Source organism: Balaenoptera physalus (assembly GCF_965194825.1).
Source record: "Balaenoptera physalus genome assembly, chromosome: 13".
NCBI classification, from domain to species: domain Eukaryota; kingdom Metazoa; phylum Chordata; class Mammalia; order Artiodactyla; family Balaenopteridae; genus Balaenoptera; species Balaenoptera physalus.
The window spans coordinates 47,805,793-47,831,574 of NC_138892.1; the positions used below are offsets into that span (position 1 = coordinate 47,805,793).

At 37.1% G+C, this 25,782-nt stretch overlaps 1 protein-coding gene and 1 long non-coding RNA gene across 14 annotated transcripts in view; both read left to right on the forward strand.

Annotated features, from left to right (window-relative positions):
- The window catches only part of LOC309640741, a 35,313-nt gene extending 19,590 nt beyond the window's left edge, over positions 1 to 15,723 (forward strand). Inside the window, exon 2 of the long non-coding RNA XR_014252378.1 lies at positions 539 to 15,723. This is a non-coding gene — a long non-coding RNA (uncharacterized lncRNA). The remainder of the gene's footprint in view (positions 1 to 538) is intronic.
- The window catches only part of LOC309642016 (uncharacterized protein), a 302,740-nt gene that overhangs the window by 51,444 nt on the left and 225,514 nt on the right, over positions 1 to 25,782 (forward strand). The window lies entirely within an intron of this gene.

Below are 25,782 nucleotides of genomic sequence, written 5' to 3' on the forward strand. Positions count from 1 at the left end.
TGGAATATTACTCAGCCATAAAAAGGAACGAAATTGAGTCATTTGTTGAGACGTGGATGGATCTAGAGACTGTCATACAGAGTGAAGTAAGTCAGAAAGAGAAAAACAAATATCGTATATTAATGCATGTATGTGGAACCTAGAAAAATGGTACAGATGAGCCAGTTTGCAGGGCAGAAGTTGAGACACAGATGTAGAGAATGGACATATGGACACCAAGGGGGGAAAACTGCAGTGGGGTGGGGATGGTGGTGTGCTGAATTGGGCGATTGGGATTGACATGTATACACTGATGTGTATAAAATTGATGCCTAATAAGAACCTGCAGTATAAAAAAACAAACAAAACAACTAATACTAAAGTTTCATTGGGTTATTTGTATGGAAATATGTTAATATAAATGTTTCAGATATTACATGAAATTTCTAAAAATCTTATATTTGTATGTGTATGGAAATATGTATGGAAATATGTTAATATAAATGTTTCAGACATTAAAAAACAAAACAAACAAACAAACAAAAAAAGAGTATAAAAGGTTTGAATTTTCAAACAGTCAAAGAGATTTTTGAGGATGATTAACTTAGAGCTATGCTGTGCTGTGATTACCAACCTCTGTCATCCAAAGGGATTGGGGTAGGGGTTCTGGCACTAATGTCCAACGAAAAGGGCTTCAGTGAGACCAACCATTTGGATAGCTTTATGTGATTGAAGGGCATAATGGATTTATTTTAATTAATTTATTGATTAATTAATGTTTATTGAGATTTATATACAGTACTATTCACCTTTTTTTTAGGTGAACAGTCCTATGAGCCTTGACAAATGTATACAGTCATGTTAATAACACCACATCATTATCCCCCAAACTTCCCTGGTGCTGCTTTGTAGTCAGTTCTCTCCCCGTACTCACAGTCACTAACACACACTGATTTGATTTGTGTCCCTATAGTTTTGTCTTTTACAGAATGTCATATAAATAGAATCATATAGTATGTAGCTTTTCTCATCTTCCTTCTTTCAATTAACATATTACTTTTGAGATTCATTCATGTTGTTTCAGGCATGAATTTGTTCTATTCCCCAGTTGATAAATTTGGGGGTTGCTCCCAGTTTTTGGCAATTATGAATAAAGCTGTTTTAAGCATTGCTTATAGATCTCTTTTGTAAACATGCCCTCATTTCTCTTGAGCTAGGAGTGGGGTTTCTGGGGCAATATGTTAAGTGTATGTTTAACTTTATTGGATTGCTGTTTGACTCTACTTGGGAAATCTGCAAGATGGGTTGATCAACAGCTTTAGCAGCAGAATGAAGGAAAGCTGTCTGTTCTCTCAGAGTATGCTGGGGTAAGGAATACATGTGTGCTTACTGTAAACCATATAACCTTTGTATCAGTTATATAGTACTGCTAAAATAAATAAATAAATAAAACGTACCCCAAAATATAGAAGCTTGAAATAAAAACAATAATTTATTTGCCTACAATTCTGTGATGTGGGCAGGGCTCAGGGCTGGCTTGTCTGTGTTATTTTGGCTGGAGTGTCTCTGCTCTGTGTTGCTGAAAGATCTAAAATGTTATTACTCCCATATCTGGTACTTCATCTTGCATGGCTGGAACACCTGGGGTCTGGCTAAGCCTCTGTCTCCAGCTGAAAAATTGAACTATTTTACATGATGACAGACTCCAAAAGGGTAGAAACAAAAACAAAAACAAACAAACAAAAAAAACCCAGAAGCTGCAACATCTCTTAAAGTCTAGGCCTGGAAGTCACATAGCATCACTTTTGCCACATCTTATTGGGACCATCCTATTTTCAAAAGGAAGGAAAATAGACTCCAGTTCTTCATGGGAGGAGTGTAAAACTCTCATTGCAAAAATGAAATGGGATGAAGGGCAAATATTAAAACTAGCTTTAAAGGCAATCTGCCTCAGCCAGCATTAACATTCGAACTAGATTCTGTTCAATAGTGTTACTTGGAGGGGTGATGAGGGAGGGAAGTAAAAGTGTGCTACAGGATTCTAGGAGCTAGGAGAGAGTAACTAACTGCCAGGATAAAATCCATCCATGTGAATCAAGGGAACTAAAGTTGAGAGGCACTTAACGGGGTTGGAGATTTCCAAAGAGCCAATAAATATATCCCATGGGAAGAAAAGTCAAAGTTACATATCTTCCAGTCCCAGAGAACACAAAGCCACCTTACAATAATAGTAACCATATAAGAACTTTCTCATTTCTTTTATATCTTCTTCTGTCCCCATCCCAACTTCAACTGGTGGAAACAGAAAAATCAGAAACCGTAGTTAATAAACTAGGGGAAGAGGACCAAGGAAAGAAAGGACTGTACTCACTCCCAACTTGCATGTGTCCAGCCTGCAGCAGGCCCTTGTTGGGAGAGGCAGGAAGATTCCAATGTTAAAACAATTTTGGCATTTTGATTATTATCTGTTATTGGACATTTATAATAACTGTACTCAGACTGTGTGATTATAGGACTTTACCTAAGGGTGGCCAGAAAAAATATGGGGCTTGCCTGAGTTTTAACCCAAGGATAGGAGAAAGAGCTCACATTTAAAAGCTTAAAAAGTGATAAACACAAATAAATTGTTTTAAATACCAGAAATATAGGTAAGTCTATGATATGTGAGTTTTCATGACAGAAAATCATTTAAAGAGGGAAAAATCATGTATAACCAGATACTGGGTACTATTCAATACTTGACATATATTAGAATGTTCCATCACTTACCAGCTGTGTGATCTTAGGGAAGTCACTTAATCACTCTATGCCTCAGATTTTTCATGTGTAAATGAGATAAACATTATATGCCTTATTGGGTAGTGAGAATTAGATAAAATATAAGTTAAGTGCTTATTAGCACAGTGTCTGACAAATAGTAGCTATTCAGCAAATGATAGTTATCACTATCTGCCTTAAATTATTTTGCTGAATTGAAATTTTTTGCAAGTCTATTTTTTATTTCCCCTTTGTTAGTAGATACTCATCTGTGGGCTTTAAGGAGTAATCATTTTTTAAAAAAATTAATTAATTAATTAATTAATTTTTGGCTGCGCTGGGTCTTTGTTGCTATGCGCGGACTTTCTCTAGTTGGGCGAGTGGGGGCTACTCTTCTTTGCGGTGTGCGGGCTTCTGATTGCAGTGGCTTCTCTTGTTGTGGAGCATGGGCTCTAGGCACGCAGGCTTCAATAGTTGTGGCACGTGGGCTCAGTAGTTGTGACGGACGGGCTTTAGAGCACAGGCTCAGTAGTTGTGGCACACGGGCTTCGTTAGTCCGTGGCATGTGGGATCTTCCCAGACCAGGGCTTGAACCCATGTCCCCTGCATCGGCAGGCAGATTCTTAACCATTGTGCCACTAGGGAAGTCCAAGAAGTAATAATATCTTATAATGCAATAATATCCTTACAAATGCTTAACATAATGACTGGACATAGTAAGTATTCAATAAATGGTAGTTGTTATTATAGTCACTTGAATGCAAGCCCTTTCACCTCTCTCTCTTCCACCATGTATTAACTAACTATATACCATTGCTGGTATTCCATTTAATCTCTTTGAATCCTTTGAATCTCAATTTCTTCATGTGTAAAATTGAGATTTTACATATTTTACCTACCTCACAAGGTTGTTATGAGGAATAAGATCATTATTGTTGAAGAACTTGTAAAATACTATACAAATATGAGTTAGCATTGTTTATTGTGCAGGTTACTTTTTTATGTTATTTATAATTCTCTCTCACGTTATGTAGAATAACACTCCATGTTTTTCTGCCAGAAAACAGAGCTGTAACCTCCACTCACATATAAACTACTTTCTAAAAGTAGATGTGTATTTTCTAGACCTTATACATAGATGCTGTGATTGCAGATGTGTTGTAAGTTTCCACTAGCCCACTGATCTTTCTTCTCATTGGTGCCGAGCTGCTTTCCTTCTTTAACTGAAATTTCTCAATTAGTGTTTCCAGTAGGATAGACAAGAGGGTCTAACTTCTGATAACACGTTCATATTTTACCTGGAAAGCTAAGGCTAACTTAGGGGTTGAGAGAGGAGACTATCTTTTGAACTTCAGTTAGCACAAATCAATTGATTAGATTAACCCAGAATTAGCTAAAAATATCCATTCTAAAAGTGGGATAGTAAGATGGGCACATTTCAGTGGAGGAGCAACACATGATCACAACTATCTAAGAATAAATAGCTCAACAAGTTTCATTCTATTTATGCCCAACAGAGGGTGGCTGCTTCCCTAAGATGCCTCCCACCAGATGGTGACTTCTCAGTTCATTTTTAACTACCTGCAAAATCATGACACATGGCTCTGACCTTTCATTTTAGAGTTCACCTTTTGTTTCAGCACTAGATTACTATAGCTTCTGGTTTCCATCTGGGCAAAAAAGTTCCTTAAAAGGCAGGAGGTCAAAGTCACAGGCAAACACATGTGAACACAAATATATTTAGTTTTATAAATAGCTTAATCTTCATTCTTCATCTGTAATTATGCACAACTGATTTTTTGTTTCAGACCAGGTTTTCTTCTCTACCTACATAATAGCAGTTACCTCTATTGACTGAAGAAATGAAAGCTGATTTTAAATTATTCTAAAGAAAACGTAATTACGAAGGCATATTGAAAGTTCTCCGTATATAGTGCATTCAAAACTCAATATAAAATTCCTTGAATTATCTATATCAATCCTCATTCCCCAAGTCTCCCTTTGTTAGTATTCGTGATTGAGAATTGACAGCCATTATCCTAAGCCTCTAGGATAATCAGGGTAAGGCCTTTCAGTAATGAGGAGTCACTAGGAGCTTAGCCACCACTCTAATCAATTACTTTGTTTTGCCTGAATTTATGACCACGTATTGCTCCCTTAAAATTAGCCAAGGGCAGACAAGTAGGTGCTGCTGGTAGAAAGAGGTATGGAGCCAGTAGAAGGATCAGGATCTCCACATCATCACTACTGGGAAAGTAACTCACAGTAACCCAAGAGTGGGCTTTTTATCATTTTCTTGGATGCAATTTAGCAAATGTTGTTATGGAGAAATGAAATGATGTCCTGCTCTGCCATCAAGTATAAATTCACCTCAACTGTTTTGACTTTATTTCCCTGGGTGAGCCGATTATTGTACTGAGTACGGTAAATAGGTACTGGGGAAAATCATGATATGTATGTATGAAAAATAATATTAGTTTAAAAGACATAATGAAAATTTTTATGATAATCACTAAATAAACAATGATAATAATCACTCATAACATCATATGGAGAATTTCTGTTGCTGCATATTTTTTAAAATTTCAGATTTTATAGCATAGGACATTATAGCTATTACCCAAAAAATGTGAAGTTAGAAAGAACATTTGAGAATGATTAGTCCAGCATCCCAATTTTACATATAAGAAAACTAAAGCCCATATAGATTAGGTGACCTTCCCAAGGACAGAGAGCTGGCTCATGGTGGAAGATCATACCGGACATGATCCCACATCTGACTTTTAGTTTTGTATTCTTCCTTCTCCCGTGCACACAGATATTTACTTCTATATTAAAACTTAAATTTATGCATATAGTTAAAAATAAAATTATACTAAAAAAGTGGTCCCTCATTTTAGACACATTAAAATCACCTGGATTGCTGTTTAACCTACCAACACCAGACTACATCCCAGATCAATTACATTACAACATCTGGGGATGGGACCCAGCATCACTAGTTTTCAAAACTCCCCAAGTGATTCCAATGAGCAGCCAAGTTTGAGAGTCACTGTACTAAAATAATTATAATGAAAAACAGGTGTCCTTTGCCTTTCTTTCTAACTCCTTAGTTCAATTTCCTGTAGCAGTTGTTCTCAAAGTTTGGACCTAGGGTAAACAGCATTGGCATCACCAGTGAGGGAGGGAGGTCCAAGAGGGAGGGGATATAGGTATACATATAGCTGATTCACTTCATTGTACAGCAGAAACTAACACAACATTGTAAAGCAATTTTACTCCAATAAAAAAAAAAACATATTCATGGGGTCCACCCCAACCTGTTGAATCAGAATTTCTGAGAATGGGGCCCAGGAAACTGTGATTCTTATGCATGTTAAAAGTAAGGATTTGAGAATCCTTACCCTATAGGCTACCATTTTCGATTATTTTTAGTAATTTCATCTCTGTTTGCCTCCATGCCTGATTAATGTGTTCATAATCCTATTTCTTGATCTGACAATTTTCTACTTCATCTGTTGACTAGCTGTTATGGTAAATAAGGATTTATTTAGTTCTTTGTACCTTTTCTCCTGCCCTCATCCTTCCAGTAGAGTTATATCTCAGTTTTTTGCTAAATCAAGCAGTCTGTGTTTACATTATTAACACCATAAAAATATTGTTTTCTGCAAAGCTAAGTTTATACCTTTCTTACATACTTACTGTTTTTTCTGAGATCAGTAATTGCCTGGTTTGTTTTCGATGTATCTATTCTTAATTTTTTACACACTCCACTATATCTGTTACATACCTACTAATATAATTTTCAAATATCGAACTCTGAGATATTCCAAATGTTCAACCCATTTGGAAACCGATGCCCTTCACGTCTCCATCCTCCTGTTGTGATCTGGACTGGTTATTCTCTGAGGTCTGCTTTACAGCTGATATTTTAGAACGTGGCATCATCCTTGACTACTTTCTTTCACACTACATCCAGTCCGCAGACAAATCTACTGCCTCTACCTTCAGAATGTATCCAGAATCTGATCCCCTCTCTCAACCTCCTCTGCTACCATCCTGCCCAGGCCACCATCAGCTCTCACCCAAAGGACTGAAAGTATCTCCTTAATCCTTCCACCCAACCCCCCCCCTTTGGCCAGCACTCCACACTGTAGCCTTTAACAACATAGCTCAGATCATGTCTCATGTATTTATAGTGAAGTGTAGATAAAGAAAGGAGCTATGTGCTGTTTGGAAAATGTTTGGTTTTTTCTCTCTGTGTGTGGGTGGGTGGGATGTGTGGGGTGGGCAATTATGGGTGTGAAAATTTCATATATCTTCTCACTGATTGCTTTGTAGTAGATCAAGTTATGGGAAATAAAAAAAAATTAAACATTTATACAGTGAATACTTACTATGCACTGTGAGGATATAGAAGTAGAATATGTGATTCTATCCTGTGAAAATCTACAAATTTCTATAGGAGGTAAAACATGTACGTACATTACACTGAAAGGAAAAAACAAAGTTTGATTATATGTAGAAACTATTATTATAAGCACCTTAGAAATTCAGAGAAAGTGAGAGAATGCACCATTCTCTAATAAGAAACACTCTATAGAGAAGTCAGGATTTCAGTTAGGATTTATTATAGATATGGGTAATATTTTCTCCTGCAAAGACCGGATGGAGAATTTTTAGACTGAGGTAACAGTGACAGCAGAGTATGAAGCAAAGAAGTATAAAGCCAATTTAAAGAGAATATGAACTAGGACAATTTGATATATCAAAATTGTGTCAGGGAGTAGCAGAAAATAAGATGAAAGGGTAGATAGATATTAATTGATGTTGTACATCTAGTGGATTGGTTGCCTTTTTCTTATTGATTTAATTAACTCTTTGTATACTATGAGCAATAATAATAGCTCTCAGCTATCCCAAGAAAGTAGATTTTATCATTATCTCCATTTTATAGATGAATAAATTTGAGGCCCAAAGGGTGTTAAGTAACTTGCCCAAGGTCAAAAGACTAGAATGTGTTGTAGCTAGTATTTGAACCTATGGCAATCTCATTCCTGAGCCTGTGCTCTTAAACACCACCTATGCTGGCTTTATTTGTCTATTATATGTGTTGCAAATATTTTCTCCATTTTTCATTTAGCATCTTAACTTTGTGTATGGTGTCCTTCAATGTACAGACATTTAAATTTTTACGTAGTGAAATTTTTAGTATTTAAAAAAATTTTGCTCAGTTTTGTTTCATACTAAGGAAGGCTTAATATGAAGAATAATAAAAAAAATTCTACTCTATTTAATTCTGAATTTTTATGATTTTTATTTTTAACTTTATGATAATTAATCTTGAATCTTTTACTGTATGAGGTAGGGATCTAATTTCACTTTTCCCCCAAATGGCTAGCCAGTTGTCTCCAAAATATGTCTTTTCCTTAATGAGTTGACATCCCATCTTGATATAGTAGATGTTCAGAAATTTGCTAAATTACTAGACAGTCTACCAAGTAGTGTTTCATTCTGGTTAAAAAGAATTCTTTTAAAAATGCAGCCCTGGAAGGGTTACCAATTAGAAATACTGTAGTGTAAGTTAGTTAGATAATATTGGATTCTTAATACACAGCTAAGATAAATGTAGCCAAGAACAGTAATTTTGGCTATGGATGTCGAATCTTCATGAGGAAGAAAGAAAAAAAGTTAATTTTTAATTTAGGGTGTGGTGGGAGAAACTATTGCCTTCTTCAACCGCATAGCACAGGAAGATCAGCTCAGTGCTTTGTGTCCACCTAGAGGGGTGGGATAGGGAGGGTGGGAGGGAGATACAAGAGGGAGGGGATATGGGGATATATGTATACGTACAGCTGACTCACTTTGTTATACAGTAGAAACTAACACACCATTGTAAAGCAATTATACTCCTATAAAGATGTTTAAAAAAAAAATCAGTTCCATGACTTTATAAACAGACATATTTATAACAAAAACAAAACAAAACAAAAACTATTGCCTTCTTCACAATTTTGCCTTTCACAGGGAAAATTCTCACATTTTTTGATGACAGTAATTTAAGGACATCTGGCAACAATTGAAGTAATGAGGACTTAAAACATGACTTCTTTTAGTAAGCAAATATCTCCAGAGTTTTCTAATATCTCCCTGCTTTGGACCAATGGAAAAGCCATCAAACAGAACAACCATAAGGATAAATAATCTAGTGAAGACCCTTTCTCTGGAAATGTAAAACTAGGCTGGGCTTTGAGGGGAAATGCCCAAATTTTCATTTCTTTCAGGAAAACATCATGCATGTGTATTAGTGATCCTTCTCTATAGAGTATCAGGAAATTCACATGTAATATATTGAATAATTTCCCCCCATTTCACTATGTGCATGCTCTGAACAATTAATGTCCTTACTTGCCTTCACAATGGTTCAGTGTGACCTAACACAGATTCAACCATCTGTCTGTGTTTTCTTCCATTTGCAACATTTGTTCTTCCTGCTGATCTGACTGCTTCTTTTCTCTGCTTCATGATTCATATGGAGCAAGCTGTACCTGGAATGTATTTGTTAGCCAAAAGCAAGTCCCTTGGACTACAGAAATATAAAATTCACTCCACCTAGTAATGTTCAAGAAAACCATTGAGTTTGTTTGTTTTTTTTTTAAGTATATTGCCTGGAAAACATTCAAGGTCTTAATGACAGAAGCTTTTGAACCTGTTGGCAAAATCAAATATAAGTAAATCTAAAACCATGCTTGGAAGAAATAAACAGTTTTCCTTAGACATGGCTCTGAGGATCACTAGTGTCCTGTTTAAGTAGTTTCAACTTTTCCTTCTTGAGAAATGCATGTCAGGACATCCTACTGGAGTCACTCACCTTCTTGAAGTACATTCTTGGGTTGTTCCCTCAATGAGAATCTTTTAGTGGTAAATCCTCTCAGTTTGTTTTTTGTGTTTTTTTTGATAGTATGTTTCATTTTCATTTTCAGAAGATCATTCCAATTATATATTATTCCACTATCTTCTGGCTCCCATTATTATTATTAAGAAATTAGCTGCCAGTTTAACTGTCTCCCTTGTGGGTAATCTATCTTTTCTTTCTAGTTGCTTTTAAGATCTTCTTCCTGTCTTTGTTCTGCAGCTTTATTCTGTGTGTAGGTACGGATTTCTTTTTATTTATACTGTTTGGCATTTGTTGGGCTTCCTGAATATGATTATGTCTTTCATCAATTTTAGAAAATTCTTAGGCATTCTTTCTTTCTTATTTATTTATTTATTTATTTGGCTACACCACATGGCTTGCAGGATCTTAGTTCCCTGACCAGGGACTGAACCTGGGCCCCTGGCAGTGGAAGCACAGAGTCCTAACCACTGGACCGCCAGGGAATTCCCTTAGCCATTATTTCTTCATACATTGCCTTTCCTTATTTGAATTGCCTTTTCCAGGAATTCTAATTAGCCCTCTCACTCTATACTTTATGTCTCCAAAACTCACTTTAGTGTTTTACACCAATTTGTCTCTTCGAGCTGCAATCTGCATGTGTTTTCAGTTCTACAATTCATTCATTCTAATCAGCTGTATCTAATCTGCTTTTTAATCCTTTGGTTGAGTTTTTAAAAATTTATTACATTTTCATTTTTATGAGTTCAATGTGTTAGTTTTCAAATCTTCCTGATTATTCCCTATTACCTTTTTCTAAATACTCAGGTATTTCAATCTCTTGTTATATTCCTGAAAATATATTAAACATGGTAATTTTGTGTTTTTATCTGATAATTTCAATATCTGAAGTCTGTTAAGGTCTGGTTCTCTAGTATATTATTTATTCTTGTTTCTGGTGGTTTGTTTCCTTTTGTGTTTATGATTTTTTAATTATTATTAAATAATACTTGGAACTCTATCTGTAGAAATTAAGGCTAACATAAGAGTATATTCTTCCAGGGAGGGTTTAGTTTCTTCTTCCAGGGGCCTAGAAACACAACATACCAAAGCCACTTAAATTTCAACACTCCATTAGGGTAGATTTAGGACGCAAGTGCTTGTGAAGACTGAATACGCGCTCCAAAATTTTGTGGAGAGACTTCTTTTAACTTCTGCCCAGAGCCAATTCTGAGACTGGTCATCTGTTTTATTATTAACAGGGTCAAGTTTCTTGTTTTTCTATTCAACTCTTTTCCTGAGATTATAGGTCTTAAAGGAGTCCACCTTTATACAGTATGATTTCTGGTTTACTCAAGATTGTTCCCACATACTCTTCAGTATTGTTGTTCTAGGCTACCATGACTCGTATAGTTGACCAAGAATTTGGTGGCTTCAAAGTTCATATATCTTGCTGATTCAGTCTTCACTGGATTTCCATTACTGTGTTTTAGGCTCATTCAGTAATTTAAAATAAATTATCTTCAATTTTCTAGAAAATTTTAGATATTCTGTGGTAGGAAGATTTTAAGATCTTTAATTTACTAACATTTTTATTTCTCTTTCGTTTTTGAAGGATAATTTCACTGGATATAGAATTCTAGGTTTTTGGGGTTTTTTTCTTTCAACATTTTAAATACTTTACTCTCTTCTTGCTTGCATAGTTTCTAATGAGAAACCTGCTGAAATTCCTCTTCCTCTATAGGTAAAGTGTTTTTTCCCCCTTCTGTCTTCTTTCAGTATTTTCTCTTTGCCTTTGATTTCCTGAAATTTAAATATGATATGCCTAGTGTAGATTTTTTTGTTTTTATTTTTGTATTTATACTGCTTGGTGTTCTCTGAGCTTCCTGGATCTGTGGTTTAGTGTCTATCATTAATCTAGGAAGAGTATTGGTTATTATTACTTCAAATATTTCTCCTGCTCTGTTTTTCTTCTCCTTCTGGTATTATAATTATAGTTATGTTAGACCTTTTGCTATTGTCCTACAGTTCTTGGATGTTCTGTTCTGTTTTTTTTTTTTTTTTTAAAGTAGAGGGAAGGATTATTTATTTATTTAGTTTTGGCTGTGTTGGGTCTTCATTTCGTGCGAGGGCTTTCTCTGGTTGCGGCAAGCGGGGGCCACTCTTCATCGCTGTGCACGGGCCTTTCACTGTCGCAGCCTCTCTTGTTGTGGGGCACAGGCTCCAGATGCGCAGGCTCAGTAATTGTGGCTCACAGGCCTAGTTGCTCCGCGGCATGTGGGATCTTCCCAGACCAGGGCTCGAACCCGTGTCCCCTGCATTGGCAGGCAGATTCTCAACCACTGTGCCACCAGGGAAGCCCTGTTATGTTTTTCATTCCTTTTTCTCTTTGCATTTCAGCTGGAAAGTTTCTGTGGCCCTATCTTCAAGTTCACTGATTCTTTCCTCAGCTATGTTGAGTTCACTGAAGGCATTCTTCATTCTGTTACTGTGATTTTTATTTCTAGCATTTCCTTTTGATTCTTTCTGAAAGTTCTCATCTTTCTGCTTATGTCACCCATTTGTTCTTGCATGTTGTCTACTTTTTCCTTTAGAGTCCTTAACATATATTTTAAATTCCCTGTCTTATAATTCCAACATCCGCAACATATCTGACTCTGGTCCTGATGCTTTATCTTTTCAGACTGTGTTTTTTATTGTCTTTTAGCATGCCTTGTAGTTTTATGTTAAAAGCAGACATGTTGTATCAGGTAATTGGAACTGAGGCAAATAGGCCTTTAGAGGATGGATGTTAATCTGTCTAGAAGGTGTGCTGTTCAATGCTTATTGTAGCTATAAGTGCCAAAGGCTTCAAATTTCTCTAGTGTTCTTATTTTTTGTTTGTTTTCCCTCTTGAGGAGATATCAGTCTGTGTTTTCCAGCTTTTGCAGCTGTAACGTATTGCTACACTAGAGCCTTGTTGATATGGTAGTAGAGAGTGTGGGAGGAAGAACATTTTATAATCTTTTAATTGAGTCTTTGTCTTTTAGTGGGCCTTTGCCTTGGGGCTGTGGCCTTCACAAAAGTTTCTATCCCATCTTCAGTTGAATAGTTTTTATCCCTTACTCCATATTCTCTGGCTGCAGTGTTCTCAACCTATTTCCTTGAAGCTTTGTCCCCTGTTAAGTGAGGTTTTTTGGTTTTTGTTTTTTCTTTTATGTGAGATAGGAATGCAAAATGGGACTGGAATGGGAAGGAGTTCCCTTTCCCTTCCTGGGATAAGTTTTCAAAATTGTACTCTGGCAACAACTTTTCCCCTGGAGAGTAGCTTTTTGTTATGGAGAAAACTCAGAGTGTGGTTTGCAATTGTTACTCCTCCCCTCTTCCTCTTAGAACCAAGAGAGAATTTTTCTGGGACCCTCACCATAAGCACTTGGTGGGGTTCCGAGAGAGAAAGCCCATGAAAGTGTAGGAGCCCTTCAAGACTATGGTCCCCAGGAGTTTCTCACGCTCACATTAGTCCACACTTAAGCTTTAGCAATTCATCAGAATTGCCATTTGGATCCAAGAAAAGTAATTGATTTTTCAGTTTGTCCAGATTTCTCTTGTAAGGATGGCAGTGACAAACTTCCAAGCTCTATATGTCAGAGCTGAATTATAAGTTTCACTACTGACTTTTAAATTTTCATTGTGGTTTGGGTTCTTTGTTTTCAGACAAAAGAAGCTAGCCTTCACTAACTTAAGTAAAAAGATATTTGTCAGAAGGATATTGAGAACCAAAGCAGCTCTGGGCATCAATTAACAAGAACAATAGGAAAAGTTTTATTAGCAAAATTTTAGTTAGGACATCTCCACTGAGATGAATGTATTTCAACTATTTTCAGTACCTTTATTAGTCTAATCAAGATTCAAATTTCAGGAATTCTGGGAAGGAGGTGGTAGGAGTGGCAGCAGAATTTCCTTGAATCTTTATGTAAAAGTAGAGCAAACAACTAGATAGCGAAAACCATCTGGAGAGCATTTGTAACAGGATTAGATGAATAAGATGTCCCTCCAAGCCCCAAAACACTAGTATCCACAGGCCTGTGTGTTATCACTGTCTTGGTGGGAGAAACCTGGGAGAAGCACTAAGGCATCTGACAGACCTAAGAACAGAATAATACCCAGAAATTTCCATTTGGATAAAAAAAATAGTTTTCATTTCTCTGCTGAAATCTTCCTTTAGTTAATCCATTATGACTAAATTTTAATAGCTGTTTTAAAATCCTTTCCTGCTAATTCCAACATTTAGGCCATTCAGGCTTGCTTTCTATTGATTGTTTTTCCTCTGGTCCATGGGTCATATTCTTTTCTTTCTTTGCATATTAATTATTTTTATTGTATACTGGACATTATAGGGACACTGGATTTTGTTATCTTCCTCTGAAGCATGTTGGTTGTTTTTTCAGCAGAAGTTAACCTGACTAGATACAAACTCAGAACTCTGTCTCCCTTGTGATGGACAGTAGCTGAAATGTACTAAATTCCTTCACTCTTTCAGCTGTTGTTTTCTACTGAGTTCTTTAAAGTTTCCCCTTATATGTGTATAGTTCTGTGATCAGCCAAAGATTTGGATGGAATTTTTATGCAGGTTTTCAGAATTCCTAATTCTCAGGGTTCCCCATTCCAGGCTTTATGGCAGCTCCACACTCTGTCTTATGATTCCTCATGCCACTAAGACTGCAGCTTTCTACTTGAGTTCTAGCTACCCCATGCCTCACAGACTGGGGATTTCCCTCAAGCAAAAAGCCATAGGAACAGAGATATCACACAGTACATCCCTTATTTCAAGAGTCAACATCCTTTAGATTTTGCCTGCCTTTTTTGTTCTCCAGAGTCTTCAACTGGTTGGTTTAAAAAACATTTTTTTTAATATATGTTGTCCAGATTTTAAATTTATCATCTGCAGGAGAGTTAGTCTGATACATGCTACTCTGTTATTACTGAAAGCAACTTATTCTAGTAATCTTTGATTTCCACTGAATGGATCTAAAAGCAATGAGTTCTAGTAGCAGTGAGCATATCTGAGCCTAGGTTTTGATTGTAAATACCATTTTTTACATTTTTACCACTTCTGTGGTGTTTCTGCCAAAAATGCATAACCTGAATCTAATCATAAGAAAAAATCAGACATATAAATTGATGATAGCCTCTGAATTGGCCTGGCTTTATCAATCTACATTAATTCCAGGAGTGGGGTTGAGTGGAATAGTATGGACTGTGTGAACTCTGCAGATGTTCCCAACTCTGTCTTTTTGTTATGCTGTGGTTCTGACTGAATTATGACCATTAACATCTAATCACAGAAAATATGATGCTTCTCCCTCAAGGAGTAACTCAAAATAAAAACATACACTAAACCATAAAATATACAACTTACATACTGAAAATAAAATAATCTTCTTTCTAGAAAAAAAAAAAATTCATGCCAATAGAATACAGGAAGCAACTGGAGTAAGCTCCCAGTGACCAAACATGAGATAATTTAAGCTTCAATGAGGATAAGAATTACAATGGATCAAAGTCCATTAGATAAGCTTAAATATGTGATAATGAGTTATCATAATGACATTGGGAAAAAAAACAATTGGTTACCTTTTGTGGATAACAGAGAACCAGTTCATTATCTTGAAAACTAGGGAAAGAATAGAAAAGAATCATATATTTAACCTGCCTTTCCTATATGAACTGTACCATAGGGTAGCCAAGTAATGTAAAATTATTTCAGCTAATAAATGAAAATGAAATGATAAAATTAAAATATCAGCATGTTTGCAATCTTCAGTGAATTTATGGATCTAAGCATTGAGCATCAATAGCTGCTAACATCAAAAAAGTGGGAAAACCAGACATTATGTGTTTCCTGACAAATTTGATTAGGTCTCTGGATTCAACTGCTACTTTATAGGAAAGAGGAGCATTTTAACGGCACCATGAGTGTGTAATCAGCAAAATCCAGGCTTTGGAGTACTCTATAGGTCAAATGGTTCTAGGTTCTTCAAAAAATGTATTTTAGGGAAGAGAAATGGTGGAGAGAGAGTATGTAGGTTAAAAGATAATTAAAAGACATATCAGATTTTTAAAAAATGGGGCAAGACCTAACTACAATATCTAGAGATACTTTAAATGATTAAATCATAAAGAAACTTAAGAAGAGATTGCTATAAGAGTCAGTAGGTTGATTATTTTGTAGGAAGGGAATAGCCTTTGGGATGGGCAACATGAAGGGACTTCTGGAGTAATTGGAAAAGTTCTTTTTCGTAATGTGGATGGTGGTTTCAGGGGTGTTTGCTTTTAATAATTCACTTTTATACATTTTATACATTTATTTTGTGTGGTTTTCTGTACCTGTGCTTTATTTAATAATAAAAAGACTAACATTTAGAAAAATAACATTCTAGAAAAGAAGTTACCAACTGGCCTAGTATGAGGGACAAGGATATCTGTTGGTTAGGGGAATTACAGTCCCATCATACTATATTCATTGGATTAGAAGCTATTCCCCAAAAGGCAATAGAGTTGCTGTCAGGATGGGGCAATAGAAGCTAGGCAGCCTAAGCCCACTACCTTTCTATAAAATTACAGTACAGTTACCTCAAAAATGATTCCTTATGCATATTGCTTATTAGCATTTGAACAGGGAAATCAAGATAGATTAGAGCCAAGATAACTCCTGACTCTTGGTCCCCCAAATGGTGTAAGCCAGTCATCCCCTCTGACAATTGGTTTTTCTTATAACTCCTTGACTTTTTCTTCTTTTTATATTTGCTTGAAAGAATTTGGAATCAGAATGAGAAGCACTGATCATCTTTGATAATATCAAAATCACATGTCAGTATTTAACAGAACAAACCAAGTTTAGACATCAGCTACATTGACTAAGTAAGGTGGTTGGGTATGCAATAATTTGGTCCATATCGTACTCCCTACCTCTGCTGATCATTCATTGCTATTACTGTCTAACAGTAACTATCCGAATAACTATGGATGGCATCCTTGAGAGCCTGCCTTAGTGTCTCTGATTGTATACAATCATTCATAAAATATTTATGGGCTATATAAGTGGCCAATAGCACATGAGAAGATGCTTGACATCATTAACTGTTAGATAAATGCAAATTAAAACCACAATTAGATACCATTTCACACATACTAGGATTCCACTCTTTGACATATACCCAAAAGAATGGAGAACACATGTCCACACTAAACCTTATACGTAACTGTTCATAGCAGCGTTTTCATAATAGCCCCAAAAGTGGAAAGAACCCAAGTGTGTATCACCTGATGAATGGATAAACAAAATGTGATATATTCATACAATAGAATAATATTCAGCCATAGTAAAAGAAACCAGACAAGAAAAGACCACACATTGGGACTTCCCTGGTGGTCCAGTGGTAAAGAATCCACTTTCCAATGCAGGGGATGTGGGTTCGATCCCTGATCAGGGAACTAAGATCCCACATGCCGCAGGGCAACCAAGCCCACGTGCCACAACTATTGAGCTAGTGCTCCTCAACTAGAGAGCCTGCGTGCTGCAAACTACAGAGGCCACACACTCTGGAACCCATGTGCCACAACTAGAGAGAAGCCCATGCACCACAACTAGAGAGAAACCCGAGCAGACCGCTCGCCATAACAAAAAAGATCCTGCATGCCTCAACAAAGACCCCATGTGCCGGGACTTCCCTGGTAGCGCAGTGGTTAAGAATCCGCCTGCCAATGCAGGGGACATGGGTTCGACCCCTGGTCTGGGAAGATCCCACATGCCGCAGAGCAACTAAGCCTGTGCGTCACAACGACTGAGCCTACACTCTAGAGTATGCGAGCTACAGCTACTGAAGCCCACATGCCACAACTACTGAAGACTGCGCGCCTAGAGCCCATGCTCTGCAACAGGAGAAGCCACTGCAATGAGAAGCCTGCGCGCCACAATGAAGAGTAGCCCCCACTCACTGCAACTAGAGAAAGCCCACACTCAGCAACTAAATAACTAACTAACTAACTAAATAAATAAATAAATAAATAAAACAAACAAAAAGACCCCATGTGCTGCAACTAAGACCTGACATGGCCAAAAAAAACCAAAAGATGGGGACTTGAAGATAGCAGTGAAGGTTTGGAAACAGTTATAAGGAGTGGAATGTAAACTTGTCAAGGACAGGAAAAAGGATTGCCAAGGCATGTTGAAGTTTCAGCTGTAACTGATAAAATTATTCATAAATGTGCCTAAATGTTTAATATTTTGAAGTTTTCTTGGGCACGCTTTCTTTAAATGTTTTCCAACAGTTACTTAACTTCAGAGATAAAAAGATAAAGAAGGTAAGTTGATGCTATGTGTATGGATATTCTTATTTTCAGAACTCAATTTAAGAGTAGTATTTCAGATCATAAGCAATACTTAATATTTTTTTCTTTTATAAAATGGTCAAACATAACTTGTATAACTCAGAGGTCATCTTGGTTCTCTGGGGCCACCTAAGACATGGATGGTATTAGCTCAATCCATCATCATCCTGTGGATTGTAGATGTCCATTTTCCTAAAGATTTATGTGTGTTCCCTGAGGTCTTGAGATCTCATAATAATTTCTGGCTCTGAGCTCCTGTTTCTGTTAACTTAGTCTAGATTACAAATTATGCATCATCCTGCTCATGTTATCTGTTTCATATCATGTTAACCCAGCTGTAGATTTTGGCCTTTTCCCCTAATGGCCATTAAAAACATTCAGAGATGTTTATATGTAGAGATGACTTTGCTGAAGGTGGTAATGTGCAGGGATTCTCATATCACAGTAACAGAAAACAACTCAACTTGATGTCAGCCTCCTGTATTTTTCTTACTCTTCTAACTTTTCTTGTCCTCTCCTCTAAGGAACAAAACTTCAGTTTCTCCAACTCTTTAGTGATAGAGTAATTTAGCTGTCTGTGCCCCTTACTGCCAAACTCAGCTTGAGATACATCTAGGCCTATCCAAGGCCAGTAAAATGCTCACAGAGCAAAAGGGCCTTCTTTAGAAATCATTTTTGCATCCCTCACATTAGTCTCTAGCCAACTTCATATTCCCTTTTGTATAACTGTCACAATCTATAAAACATCTCAAGTTTTCAAAACAGACCAAATTTTTCACTAAGGCACCAAAATCACATTATTTCTTTAGTGTTTTAAACTGTGATATCATTGATAAGGGTCTCTAATTGACCATCGTGGTACACCATCTTTACATATTCTTAAAAATCCCTATATCGGATTTACTAATCCTCTTTACCAAGTGAAAAAAAAACCCAGAATTTACTTTGGTAACAGCTATACCCCATTTTTCTTAGGTTAATGGAGCTTTCCTCTGATAGAGCTAACAAGGTTCTATTTCTTTTCCTGAGGGTAGTTTTTTGAGCTCTGTGTGGGGAATCAAGAAGGCTGGGCTTCTGTCATTAAACCAGCCACTAGCTGTTTATGTCAGCTAAGTGACATAACTGAAACTAATTGTTCATTAAATCCCTCTCACAGGGATGAATAAAGAAGAAAAGGGGACTATTTGAGAACAGTTGAGAAATGTAAAGTAAAATTTTTTTTATAAGACATGAATGCAGTGAAATGGCCCAATGAGTCCAAGATGGTGCTCTAGAGATCCAAAAAGGAGGAAGGTGACAAGGACATAATTACATGCTGTCTTCCCCAATGGGATGGTATGTAACATACCAACAAGAATAAACAGGAAGTATTTAACAGGAGGCTGAAAAGGAACCTGTAATTTGAGCAAACTAATGTTCTCATTTCTGAGGAAAACACCCTCTTAGGATAAACACAGCAGGCTTTTCAGATTCAGGGTGGTTCAGCTGTTACATTAATGCAATTTTAGCTTAATGAAAAAGATTTCACACTGTGACTACAAAATGTGACTAGAAATTATTATAATAACATGAATAAAAGTAAGATGATAAAATGTCTGAGGCATGAAGTCTTAAGAAAGCCATTACTAAGAGCAGTTACCCACTGCTGTAATATGGAGTTGTAAGGACTAGAGAAAGTGGAGAGATCACCACCTGGAGGAGCAGCTTAAGCTTAAGTGAAAGAGTCCCTGGGTTTTGTGAAGAAGGGGAAAGGCATGGCTAGAATATCAGAAGATTAAGAAACCTGGAGCGACTGCTCAGCAGGCAATAACACCAATGGCCACATATGCAAGAACATCTTAGCTGATATCGTATGTGTTATTTTGACTCTATGAATGCTAATAGTGTTGCATTTCTGTTTTTGACATTGTAAATTGTAAACATCAATGATCAGACTTTTTCTAGAACCTTCTGAGGAGTCAGAGAATCTTTCAGAAATAGAAGACTGGAATTGGTAATTGAAAACAAAAAGTGAATGGACTATTGATTGAGCTTGAGATATGTGGAAGTCCAGTTAGTCACAAATGAAATGTGGATAATAATAGTAACTACAATTTATTATATACCTTATACCAGGTACTGTACTATGAATTTTACAAATGGAACCTCATTTAATTTACATAATAAATGAGATTAGTATTTTCTCATGTTTACAAATGAAAGAAATTGAGGTTAATTAGATGTGTTTCAAAGACTAGAATCTGTTACATAAATGGAAAGTTCCAAGCAGGCATGTTTGTACAGGAAAAGCTTAGTAAGCTCTAAGCCCAGGGGTGATTAGATGATGTTATCTACTTTGTGCTTTATAGCAGAGATTAAGACTTGGACCAAATTTGAGATATTAGTGGAGAAGTCATTAATAAAATCCTGTCCTCGCCTTGCTACCTTTTCAAACACTCATCACTCGCTGATACTACTATGCTAAACAAATGAATAGAATCTCAAATCCCGTGGAATTACATTCTAGGGAGGGAAACAGATCATAAACAAGTAAACAAATGTTAAAGTAATTTCAGACAGTGATAGTGCTATATAGAAAATGTGATGGTGAAATGGGGGAGGTTAACTTTAATTACAGTGGTGACTGAAGAGGCAAAATTTGAGTTTATTCTCAAATATTGAAGAAGTTGGCCATCTGAAGATCTGGCAGGAAAACATTTCAGATGAAATAAATATTGGGGAAATAATTTGATTGTTAAATATGGATATCCTAAACTGTTTCAAGATTGGCAATATTTTGGTGAATAAAAAGAGCTTCAGTTTGTCTTGGTGTTTCCCCTAACTCTTTCAGCGTTCAAGCACTCAGTGGTCTAGTCTGCGTCTAAGATTCCACTATAAATATATTTGGTGGCCTCTTGTATGGAGACCTCTTGTGACCTTCTCAGCTTATGTCTCAACTCCTAAAGAAGAAAGGTTTTATAAACAATTACCTAGTTGAAGTAATTGTTTATAAAGACATCTGCAATGATTCCTTCCACCTTTCTACAACTGTTTCTTTGCAGCTGTGACCTTGATACTTATCTCATCAAGAGGTGAAATTATTTCTCCATACCCTTGAATCTGGGCAGGCCTTGTCACTTGCTTTACCAATAGAATGCAGTGGAAGTAACACTGTGGGACTTGTGAGTGTAGGCTTCAAGAGGCCTTTGAAGCTTCTATTCTTGTCTTCTTGGAACACTGACGTTACCATACGAAAAAGCCACAGCCAGTCTCCTTGAGAATGAGAGACCACATGGAGACAGAGAAGCCCAGCCAAAGCCATCACCAACCACCAGAATTTTGAGTAAAACCACCTTGGACCATGCAACCCTAATGGCCTCTAGCTGATAACTTCTACAATGAGTGACCATCATCAGAATGAATGACATCAGCAGAAGAACCATCCAACTGAACTCAGCTCAAATTTCTGATCCATAGAATTATAAGCAAATGAAATGGTTATCATTAAGTTTGTTACACACCAATAAATCATTAAGAAACTAGCTAGACTTCAGGGATTGCTGCAAGGTGGCAGTGTAGGAAGACCATTACCCTGAGTTCACCTCCTCTCATGGGCACACCAAAATTGCAACTATTTACAGAGCAACTATATATGAGAAAGACTGGAGTGTACCAGAAAAGATCTTTGACAGCTAAAGATATAAAGAAGGAACCACAATGAGATGGGTAGGAGGGGTTAGAGTCACGATATAGTTAAGACCTATACCCTCGGTTGGTCAACAGACGAACAGGAGAATAATTACAATCCCAGATGCTCTCCGCAAGGAGCAAGGTGTCTGAACTCCACATCAGGTTCCCCAGCCCAGGGGTTCTGCACCAGGAGGGTGAGCTGCCAGAACATTTGGCTTTGAAGGCCAGTGGGGATTTCTTTGGGGAGACCCAGAGGGCTGTGGGAGACAGAGACTCCACTCTTAAAGGTGCATACAAACTCTCACATACTCCAGGACCCAGGGTAGAAGCAGTAATTTGATAAGTGCCTGGGTCAGGTCTACCTATTGATCTTGGAGAGTCTCCCAGAGAGGCAGGAGGCAACTGGATCTCACACTGGGGACATAGACAATGGTGGCAGCCATTTTGGAAGCTCATTCTACCATGTGGACACTGGTGCTAGCAAGCACCATTTTGGAATTCTCCCTCTAGCTTATTAGCTTTTGGACTCAGCTCTGCGCCTGCTCACCAGTCTTTAGGTACCACTACTGGGATACCTCAAGCTAAGCAACTAACCAGGTGGTGACATAGCCCCTGCCACCAGTAGGCAGATTGCTTTAAGATGCCCTGAGCCCACAGCCACTCCTGGACATGGCCCTGCCCATCAGTAGGTGGACACCAGCTGCAGGACACCACAGCCCCACAGCCTGCTGAGGCATGACCCAGCCCAACCACCAGCAGGCCAGCACCAGCCCTGGGATGTGCTGGGCCCCAGCCCCAGCCAAAACAATCTTGAGAAACAAGAACAGAGATGCAGATATGCTCCCTGACTGCAGATTATACTACAAAGCTACAGTCATCAAAACAGTTTGGTACTGGCATAAAAACAGATGCATAGGTCAGTGGAACAGAATAGAGAGCCCAGAAATAAACCCATGCACTTATGGTCAATTAATCTATGACAAAGGAGGCAAGAATATCCAATGGGGAAAAGACATTCTCTTCAATAGATGGTGCTGGGAAAACTGGACAGCTACATGTAAAAGAATGAAATTAAAACATTCTCTAACACCGTATACAAAAATAAACTCAAAATGAATTAAAGACCTAAATGTAAGACTGGAAACTATAAAACTCCTAGAAGAAAACATAGGCAGAACACTCTTTGGCATAAATCGTAGCAATGTTTTTTTGGATCTGTCTCGTAAAGCAAAGGAAATAAAAGCAAAAATAAACAAATAGGACCTAATTAAATATAAAAGCTTTTGCACAGCAAAGGAAACCATTGACAAAACGAATAGACAACCTACTGAATGGGAGAAAATATTTGCAAATGATATGACTAATAAGAGGCTAATATCCCAAATATAAAAACAGCTCATACAACTCAATATCAAGAAAAGAACCAACCTGATTTAAAAATGGACAGAAGACTTGAATAGATATTTTTTCAAAGACATACAGATAGCCAACAGGCACATGAAAAGATGCTCAACATCACCAATCATCAGAGAAATGCAAATTAAAACCACAATGAGAGATCACCTCACACCTCTCAGAATGGCTATTATCAAAAAGACAACAAATAACAAGTGTTAGTAAGGATGTGGAGAAAAGGGAACCCTCATGCACTGTTGCTGGGAATGTAAATTGGTGCAGCCATATGGAAAAAAGTATGGAGGTTCCTCAAAAAACTAAAAATAGAACTACCATATGATTCAGCAATTCCACTCCTAGGAATATATCTGAAAAAAAATGAAAACACTAATTTGAATAGATACATGCACCCCCATGTTTATAGCAGCATTACTTACAATAGCCAAGATAAGGAAGCAACCAAAATGTCCATCAACAGATGACTGGATACGGAAGAAGTGGTATAGGGGCTTCCCTGGTGGTCCAGTGGCTAAGACTCTGCGCTGCCATTGGAGGGGGCCTGGATTTGATCCCTTGTTAGGGAACTGGGTCCCACATGCCGCAACCAAAAGTTTGCATGCTGCAACTGAGGATCCCACATGCCGCAACTAAAGATCCCGCATGCTGCAACTAAAAAAAAAAAAAAAGATCCCACACACTGCAACGAGGGTCCTGCATGCCACAACTAAGATCCGGTGTGGCCAAATAAATAAATAAACAAATTAATTAATTTTTTTTAAAGTGGTATATATATATACAATGGAATACTATTCGGCCATGAAAAAGAATGAAATTTTGCTGTTTACAACAACATGTATGGACCTGGAAGGTATTATTCTTAGTGAAGTAAGTCAGACAGAGAAAGACAAATACTGTGTGTTATCACTTATATGTGGAATCTAAAAAATAAACAAATGAATATAACGAAACAGAAACAGATGCACACATATGTGTGTCTAGTGGTAACCCATGGGGAGAGAGAAGCAGGGAGGAGCACAACAGGGGTAGGCAATTAAGAAATTCAACTACTATGCATAAAATAAATAAGCTACAAGGATATACTGTACAGCACAGGAAACATAGCCAATATTTTATAATAACTTTAAATGGAGTATAATCTATAAAAATTTTGAATCACTGTGTTGTACACCTGAAACTTATATAATATTGTACATCAACTATACCTCAATTAAAAAAAAAAATCAACCTTAGGTCTTCCAGCTCTTCCAGCTTGGTGATGGACCTTGTAGTTGTGGGTCACTTTACTGTTGAGAATAAATCACCAAGATTCTGTATCTCATCTACATTATGGAAGATGAAAAGAAATGAATTATTAGTTTGACTCACTTCCCACCTTTAGTTTCTCATTGGAAACCTGAGAAAATGTGGATTTCTTTATGTGTGTTAGAGCCTTCCCTTAATGAGGACGTAACTAGAAAAAAATTTTAAATTGGGCCAAAACAAAAACCCACAGCTTGCTAGACGCCAGAGCTCTCTTTAGGGCTTTGTGTCATCTTGCTCTGACCTTGAAGTAGCTGACTGAATGCTTCTTCAAGAGGTCTCTTGAAAGCTGCCAGAATGCATTATGTTAAGCTTTCACCCATTTTTCAAGTATATATCAGCAGGATTGAAAGATTATTTCTACTTTCAAATAGAGAAAGGATTCTTCGCTTATTATTCTGAACATATGACAGGCATGTGACACCCCTAAACCTGAACAGATGGATTGAGAGTCCTTTCTCACTGTTCCAAACTTCTGCTTTCTTTAACACATGCTCTGAATTCCTAGTTTACGAACATTTTATATATCATGCTACTCACCAAGTATGGGAATCAAGTGTCCTGAGCACTAGAATCTTGACTACTATCTGCCTGTTGATTCCGGGTGTTTCAAGTACCTACCATTAGTGATCAAAAGGGCAATTTTGATTTGGGATGTTATAAAGATATAATTGAGAATAATGGAACCCATATTAATAAAGGAATCATATGTGGTTCTAGTATAGCTTGTAGTTCTGGCCTTAATTACTGCTTCCTCCCCACTAAGATTTAGAAGGGAATGAAGATTGGTTACCATGTCTTTATGATTTTCCATTGTTCTGGCTACATTTATTCTTTTTTGCTACTGAACAGATCCAGGCTGTTCAGTCATAGAAGGATGCCTGCTATGGCTTCTTTTAGGCACCTTCTGTTTGTCTGTCTATCTATCTATTTATCTATCTATCTATGTCTGTCTGTCTGTCTTTCTGTCTGTCTGTCTGTCTATCTATCTATCTATCTATCTATCATCTATCTATCTATCTATCTATCTATCTATCTATCTATCTATCTATCTATCTATCTATCTATCTATCTATGCTACTATGGTAGTTTATAAGGATCCATGGTGTTTGATGGATAGTCAGGTTCTGACATGAGTGTTTACTGAAAACTCTTCCTGTTACTCATAATTCCACATTCTGTGGTTATTTTGTATATCATTTAATCAATATCTCTTTTCTATTTTTCCATCAGCATCAACTGTGGTGAAAGCTATCCATTTATTGACCAGCTGGGGTTTATGTAGTTTATCCATGCAGTGGCACTTGCATGTGGATAGGATATACTTGTCTCTCAAATGATTTTCTCCATTGCCCATGCAATACCGTGGCCAGTTTCATTTTTAACTCTAACTTTTCTTCATGGTGTCATATCCCTCT